The sequence below is a fragment of the Atta colombica genome, unplaced genomic scaffold (assembly GCF_001594045.1).
Source record: "Atta colombica isolate Treedump-2 unplaced genomic scaffold, Acol1.0 scaffold311, whole genome shotgun sequence".
Classification (NCBI taxonomy): Eukaryota; Metazoa; Arthropoda; class Insecta; order Hymenoptera; family Formicidae; genus Atta; species Atta colombica.
Window position 1 is genome coordinate 47,095 of NW_017259417.1, and position 7,609 is coordinate 54,703.

The window sequence follows — 7,609 nt, forward strand, 5'->3', positions numbered from 1 at the left end:
TTTCTCTCTCTCTCTCTCTTGCGAACTTTGCTATGTTACTTCAATATTTTTCTGGAAACCTTACCGAGTCAGCCGGCGCTCTCTGAGGCTGTCAGCTGGACACGGTGTAGCAAGGAAAGATTAGAAAATGTAGCGAAACGAAATGAAATAGAACAAAACAAGTAAGATAGAGAGAACGAGTGAACAGATCGACGCGGCGCGGCGTAGCGCGGCGGAGGACAAGGAAACGAAGGGAAGAGCAAATGAGAGAAGAAGGCGAACTGCTATTCTTCATACGTTCGAGATAGAACGATCGAGGAGGAGCCGCAGTCTGTTACTATCTTATTACAAGGCTCCGTAAATGGTCTTCATCAAGGTAAGATCGTGTTCCACTAGGCCGACGTTTCCTCCCGTTGCTCCCTCTCCTTTCTTCTCATCCCTTCTCTCTTTCCTTGCCCCCTTTTCCTCGTGCTTTTTTTTTCTTCATTTCTTTTTCCTCTTCCTTCGTCGTCCGCCGCGGCGGCGAAGGAGTCGACGAAACTATGAAGGTTTCTCTCGCCAATGAGAGGCAGAATGAGAAGATGAAATTCTTCGACGTTATTAATCTCGGAATGGCCGTCACGCGCAACAACGGTGGCTTCGTCGCGCACCAGAATAGATAGATCGAGGGTACGAACGCCACGAGTTTCAGAGTTCGTTCTTCACGGTCGAGTGACTTTCGCCTATATACTACACGAGGACGATTAACGATTGTACTCGTTAAGCGACAGTTCCTCTTTCCGCGAGAACGAGCAAGTGTTCAAAGAAGTTAAAAATAAAGGGTTATCGCAAAGCCGGCAAAATCATCTCCTTCGTCGAAGACAAATGATTCTGATAAGGTTCGAGCTTAAAAGCATCGCGAACGTTTTCATCAAATCATCAAAACGTGTCAATAATATCGATAAAACAAAGAGATGATATTGATAAGAATTATTCACAAATGATATTGTAGATAATCAATTGTTTTAACAAATTTAGAATCTCTTTCCTTAAAAAATTATTATGTTTGTCACATCTCTTTAATTAAACTGTCTTCGAATGATATTCTCTTAGCTACATTTATATCTTTGAAACTTAATGAAAGAAACTTGATGAATTTCTCATTTTCTATCTATAAATGGCAAGTTGTTACGGAAGAAAATAGAACGTGACTGAGCGTTACATCATTTTCGATTAGCTCGTTCTCCGGGATATCTATCTCGGTTGCCTCGCAAGGGATAATCGTGCGAATATTCTAACAACAATCGTAGGAAGTTGTGGGTAGGCGAGGACCACGAGCGTTTAGGAATGACAGCGCTCTGCGGGGATTTCCCGTGCGTAACAGTCACGCTCTACTTTTTCAGATTAAATTCGTTTTTTTTTTTCGTGTTTCTTCAGAATGATCGAGTGTATCGAATGTCGCGATAATGCAATATCGTGCCACATGATGAATTAGCTGACTAATTACAAAAAAAAAAATACAGTAACGAAGAGCAGTGAGAGCGCAACAGCTAAGTGCTTGGACGGATAATTTACCGTTACTATACGAAAACCTGATTACCAATGGAGATTAATTCTCGATATCAGGTAGATCCACCTCTACAGTCGTGAGAGAGTAATCGTGTGCGATATGAGCGGATATACCAGTGGCAACTTGCTGGTAGTAGACCGCTAACACGAGTCACATAGCATATCGGCCCATATCTCACGGTTATGTAGTATTCGTTAGTATGCTCAGTAGCAGTATACCTGCGGTGTCTATTTGCGCTGTCGTCTCGCCCATAATTTATCACTACTAGGTCGACGCGAATTATTTTGTGGATAAGCCATCGGCGAGTCGCGTGCACTCGTATTCGCGACCTGTTCCTGTCCCTGTTTGCATGCTGATTCACGAAGAGAAAGGAATAGACCGTGAAAGAAGGAACAGAGAGACACATGTCGCGAAGAAGAGAGACGCAGACAGGTCACCGACCAGTTGTCGACGACAATTCTGACGGTCGGCTGACGCACCAGCTGACAGGTACTTTTACATTATTAGCGGAACTAGGCCAACAATGCAAGTTCGCTTAAAAGAAAAAAAGAAAAAAAATAAAATCCACAACGTAACACATTATCTTTATTTTCGTTTATGCTGAAATAAAGGCATGTCTAAAGTATTTTAAACCGTCGACCGCCTAACCGAGTTCAACTATGCGTGACCTCTAAAGTGACATAATTCTTCACTTTTATATGACGTCTATGTTCATGCATTTTGTGTTTTTTTAAATAAATAATACTTTAGTTGTACTAAAATATAACATATCTTCCCTAAATAATTCTTTAACTCGTATCAATTAATTGGGTCTATAAAAAATATATCTCTTTAAATCATATTCAAACAAATTTTTTAAATTATTATTTAAATTACCTTTTTTTATAATTAATATGTCGGAAAATAATTTTATATAATAAAAAACCATTCTGACAAATAAATGCTTATCATTTTTTTAGTACAATAATTTGTCTCATATTTTCTATACATTTTATATCAACATAATTTCGCATTGTTTCTTAGTATAGAATTAATTACGTATTATTTAATATTTTATCGTAATGCTAAAAGAATCGCGAAACATAAAATACAAAATTTATTTAAATATAATTTAAAGAGATATGTCTTTTTATAGACTCAATTAATTGATACGAGTTAAAGAATCATTTTGAGAAGATACATTGTATTGTAGTACAAGTAAAGTATATTTTTTAACAGTATATTGAATAAACGAGGAAATCAAACCGCGCCTATATATGCCAACTAGCGTTTTGAAAACCGTTCGTGAGGTCGTGCACTATACGTGGGACGAGTCCCAAGGTGGCGTTGGAGCGATTCATGCGCGCATTGAAATTCCCTCCGATCTCACTGAGACCGAGTAGCCGATTTTTATCGAGTACACGACTGGTTACCGGACAGAAGTCATAAACCGCATTCGATATTGAAGAACGGTCGAACACACGCGGAATAAAAAGTACTCGACCAGACGCGCATTTGCGATATATCGATCAGATGAGAGAGAAACTATTCGAAATTCAAACATTGTAGGGCTTTTTCAATGAGCGAAATGAAGAGGAAAAAAATCGTTGATAAAACGTCAAGAAGAATGAACAAATGTTTCGCGTAATAATATTTAGTGACGGACGCGAACTAGAGACAGTCTATAATATCGCGGCAGCCGATAGAGCACGACTCTCGTACGTGATGCTCAAAATTTTTACGTGTCTAGAGCAGTGTTACACCTCATTCTACGGATAACAGAAAGCTGATAATTTATCATCCATATTTCACGACTGAATGTCCAATTCGATTTATTGATCGGAGGTACACACTAAATGCATTTCAGGTGCGGAAATACCATTTGAAAATTTGATATTTTCGCACATTTCTATTTTGTCTCGTCTGCAGTAGAGCGTGGGTCATCGTCCCAGGACTTCTATCGATTTGTTAAAGTATCGCTAAATTCAGCAAAACCATCCGATTTCTACGGTATTGTCCTACGTGACTGAAGAATTGATGCGTCCGATTGAATTCGCGAGCTCATTTCACGCGCTGCAGGAGCGAACCTATGTACTCGATATTTTTATACACGTTGTTTGTAACGCGCTGTTCTTTTATAACCGGAGGCCGACGGCCGTCCAAGCGTCTCTCGTTGTTGTTTTTTTTTATCCGCAACACTGTTTATCGGATAGATTATCGGCTCAATACGCTCAACGATCGATCGCTTTGAAAGTCACGTGAAGCGTCCGTCATTCAAAGTCGAGCGATGGCGACGATCCGACACGCGCCTCGTCCTTTTGAAACTTATTGTAGCGTGTGCTCATGACGAATACATTGCTTCGACACACACCGTTCGCTTCTCTCGTTTTTACCGTTTCGTGAATATCCGTGCGATTCGAGTGCTCGGTCAAGCGAGAATCTAAAACGGGCCTGACGAAGACACGTACAACATTTCATATACCATTTAATGTAACATTAAAACCTTGATAGTTTAGGTGCGATATTTTATTTTTCATATTGATGATATAAATTTCGATCTCTCAAGTTATTTAATTTGCAAGATAATTTTTTATGATCAAATGTAATGTACGTGAATGCAAAAGGAAGAAAATTCATTAAAGATTTTTCGAATAAAAAATGAAACTCATCAAAAGAAAATGTAAGCTCAAGAGTTACATTGAGAAAAATGTCTGAAAATGGATGAATCAAAAGATTCTGATTATTTCAATTAGAACTCCAGTTATGTTAATTAGAATTCTAATAGATTTAATCAGAAAATTCTGATTCGTCCATTTTTAACTAGAATTTCAATTAATTCCATCAGACATTTTTTTAATCAAAGCGATTCTTCGTACCTAATAATATTTTTTATGAATTTTTCTCAGTATAGTATTGGAAAAATTAGTAATGCATAAGAAATATATGCAAGCAAAGTCTTAATTAAAGTAAGAGGCTAACAGTACTATTACAGAAAGAAAACAGCAAATGTCCTATCAAGAAGTTGCGCGACAGCAGTGATGGCTGAGTTGATCGCAAAATAATCATTCAGCGGCTTAAGGATGCTCTCACCGTCTCTACCTATGGAGACAACAAACTTCGGATTCTCTCTCTCTCTCGGTTATTGCCCTTCCTAGATCACGTGTCTGCCGAGACACGATTCTTATTTACACTCCATTACCACGTTTCATTTTCGTCGTTCTACCTAACAAGCGCGTGAGTATCGTTGTGGACACAAGTTGATCTTGCTAATTAACTTTCAATAATGAGTACTTTGTTAACGTATTCCCGGTATTTTTCTTCATGCAAAGATTCTGCAGAATTTATTTTTTTCTTATAAATAAAATTCGCTTGAGCATTGAATATTTCCACTTTTTAATTTTTAATCGAATTAAACAATTTATTTGATTAAATCTCATATATTAATTTGATTAAATCTCAAATAATAATCTTGATAGAGTGGAAAAAAGCGAATTTTACAATTCATCATTACAAATAATGCAACATTTATTTCTATAGTTAATGATTAATTATACACGATATTAACTCGACTACAGCAATGAGTTATTTCAAACTTGATGCGAAAATTTGAGACGGTTATACAATTTATAAGACTGGTATCATAAGGTTCTAAATTATAGGTAAAAAAAAAATTTTGAACCTTCTCTTTAATCTTCTTTGAAGTAGAATACCTGATTTTAAGGAATAAGATTTCTCTGATAAAAATTAAAAATTCGATCATTCTTTTCCAAAACAAGCAGAAATTTCTTTCTTTGGAGTGAGGTTCTACTCTAAAGAATTTTGAGAGTTCCTCTATCAATCGCTATAAAGCGGTTCATTTGCATTTTGTTCAAACAGAATACTTTAAGCTTAGATGCAGTTTACATATAGCCGTAGTTGAAGATTAAGAAATAAAAAGCGAAAATAAATGTTCCTATGAGAGGAACATTTCTTTTAACGTTCAGCGTTACGGTAGCGATGCGGACAAGTAAGCCTTCTAACTAGTGTTGCGTATTAGAAATGCAACATCGCAATTGAGGCTGCGAAGATCGGCAGCATTATTACGGTCGATATGCAGAGTTAACTGTTCATCGGAAACCTCGCGTTTCCGTTGAAAGACGATTTAATATATCACGCCCGTTGATCGTTACGCGATAGGCGAGCTATCGGACGCACGTCGACCGTGACGGATTTACCGACCGTTCGTTTTTGCGTGAAGCAAGATTGCTTCGCGAACGACGAGATCGCGGCGTGTCGTCAGGAAAATAGTAACAATCGACTGCGAATGTAACAGCAACAGCGGTTGCACGTGCTCGAACGCGAGGCGCCGCGTCATGCAGAATTTCCGATCGTTGTCGCCGTGATCGTCGTCGTCATCGCCGCCATGGTTTTCATGAGATTAAGAGGAGATCCACCACAGGAATGTCCCGTTTATTCACGTGCGTCTCTCTTCATCATTATCGAAAAGAACGTCAAGACAGTCTACACCAATTACAAATACAAAGAGGGCAGGTTCTCATAGATTCCTCTTATAGTTGCATTTTTCGTCGCTCTCTCGCACGGGACTATTATTCCGATCCCCATCAGTACTTCTGTGACTCATTACGTAGGACTGTACGGACTGTTTTAAATTCTCCTCAACTAGTTGTCGTTTAAAAAATCGATATACTTCCGGTTATTGATGTAAGAGCACACTACGAAGAGTTCAATAATCACATTTCGAAAAAGATTTTTAGAATTTTTTAACAATTCCAGTTTAGGTTTTGTAAAAAAAATTACAATTGGTCTCGCATGAATAAATTTTGTATGATATATATTTTATTTCAATTATATTATCTCCGAGATTGTAATTTGCGAAATTACTCTCGTACTGTTTCGCGGATATCCAAAATCCTCCGAATTGGAACGGAAGTGTTCCTTAATATTTATGTATTGGCGGCATTTGACTTGATATTCAAATATTGTCTTTTATATGAATATTGTACGAAATGTTGTGCACGTCTGACTTCCTTCATTGGCTACAAATTGATACGCATACCTATTGTACGTTTTGATTATTTAGTTAAGGACCGGCTCTTTTTGGTTTGACTCTCGGTCCATTTGCGACTTGTGAGAGAAGGAATTACTTCTGCGATTGTTCTCCCATCCTTAACCTTTTCAGTTCAACTGTAAGAATCGATATATTTTGATCAATTTATACGATTTGATAATAAGTGGTCGATCGTTCCTTACTAATTATATATTAACGAAACAATCGTTTTTGTATAAGTGAAATATTTAATAGAAAATTAATTATTATTTTACGATTCTATGTTTACTACAAAAGCAGCAAAGATACGTAAACATCTAAAAATTCGAAAATATACAATTTTTTCTAACTCTAAATTATCTAATAAATTTTCTTGTTTTCTAATTTAATTACGCATGGATAAACGAATTCTTATCTGGCAACACAAGGTGCAGAAAGATTCTCCATGCAACAGAGTTACTTCACTATTATACCCTTCTCGGAACATCCGAGTTTTCTGCAAATTTCTAAATCTATCCTTTCGTATCACTTGGGGATCGAGACATTCTCTTGGTGGTGCACATCATCACAGTTCATAAAATCCATGGCAACGATAACGATAGCCCTTCACAATCGCGTGCAACCGAGAATCACTGATCTTGATCACTTGAATGTCATCGAAGGAGGCGCGACCAACCCGCTTAATCACTTATCCACCCTCAGGAACCGGCCGAGAAGAAAACCGGCACTAAAGTACTCTTCACGATCACTTACCTATCCAGCACGGTCGTCGACGGCGGACGACCCTGACGGCTCGATGTGGCGACGTGATCTCCTCTCGATGCACGGTCGATTTAGTTATTTCGCACCGTGTCGGACGCGTCTACCAGATACCGCAGATTTATGGCAAATCTACGTGCTCGCTTCGGATGCAACGATCGTTTTTCAAAAGGACCTGGGCTCTTCTCTCGCACCCTTGATGAGTGCGTGCAAGCGTAAGAGCTTATTCTCTCTTCTTTCTCTCCCCCTTTCTCTCTCTCTCTCTCTCTCTCTCTCTCTCTCTCTCTCTCTCTCTC

The 7,609-nt window shown here is 38.2% G+C and overlaps 1 protein-coding gene across 2 annotated transcripts in view; it reads right to left on the bottom strand.

Moving 5' to 3' along the window:
• The window catches only part of LOC108690322 (titin), a 41,986-nt gene that overhangs the window by 33,637 nt on the left and 740 nt on the right, over positions 1-7,609 (bottom strand). The window contains exon 1 of one of the 2 annotated variants that reach the window (XM_018197552.1): positions 7,308-7,569. The exons of the other annotated variant lie outside the window; for it this stretch is intronic. The gene's annotated coding sequence lies outside the window, so the exon portion shown is untranslated. Of the gene's footprint in view, positions 1-7,307; positions 7,570-7,609 lie in introns of those variants that run through there. 2 annotated transcript variants of the gene reach the window in all.